The sequence below is a fragment of the Camelina sativa genome, unplaced genomic scaffold (assembly GCF_000633955.1).
Source record: "Camelina sativa cultivar DH55 unplaced genomic scaffold, Cs unpScaffold06939, whole genome shotgun sequence".
In the NCBI taxonomy this organism is placed as follows: Eukaryota; Viridiplantae; Streptophyta; class Magnoliopsida; order Brassicales; family Brassicaceae; genus Camelina; species Camelina sativa.
The window spans coordinates 1-482 of record NW_010928014.1 but is presented as its reverse complement, the minus strand read 5'-3'; the positions used below and the strand labels follow the sequence as shown (position 1 = coordinate 482).

Genomic DNA, 482 nt, shown 5'->3' with positions numbered 1-482 from the left:
ATCTTCCGTGTAGCAAAACCCTCCCCTTGCAGTGTAACAGAACCTGATTTATAGTGAAAATAACCCATTCGACTGTATCAGATACAAATAGACATATGATATTAAAAATGTCATGCTTGAAACAGGGCAGAGTCATACCCGCTGTGTACTAGATGCATATGGATCTTTGCAAGAGCATAAGCAGCAGCAGGAAGAAGAGATTCAACTTCTTCATCACTGACCTAAAAGACAGAACTATTCAGGTTAGCATACAAAGGTCCCCAGTATAAGCGATTTTCTAGAAAATGACTATTCTAGAGAGGGTGACATGTTGAATCAATATCAGAGTTCGCAAAAGCATAGTGTTTATGCAACCCAAAAGGACTCTCTACACTAGGCTATGTGCAGTCCTGAAGCAACGAATGAGAGAAAGATTCATGGAGGAGAGAACTTACCGCTGACCATCCATCAATATTTGTGCTCTTCAAAATCTGAACTGGCCT

General features: G+C 40.5%; 1 long non-coding RNA gene across 1 annotated transcript; it reads right to left on the bottom strand.

The window, feature by feature from the left end:
- Window positions 1-480, bottom strand: LOC104774931. Its single transcript, XR_765594.1, has 3 exons — window positions 435-480; window positions 139-221; window positions 1-43 (listed from the first exon to the last, which is right to left on the bottom strand). It is a non-coding gene; the product is annotated as an uncharacterized LOC104774931 (long non-coding RNA).
- Window positions 481-482: the final 2 nt, after the last annotated feature.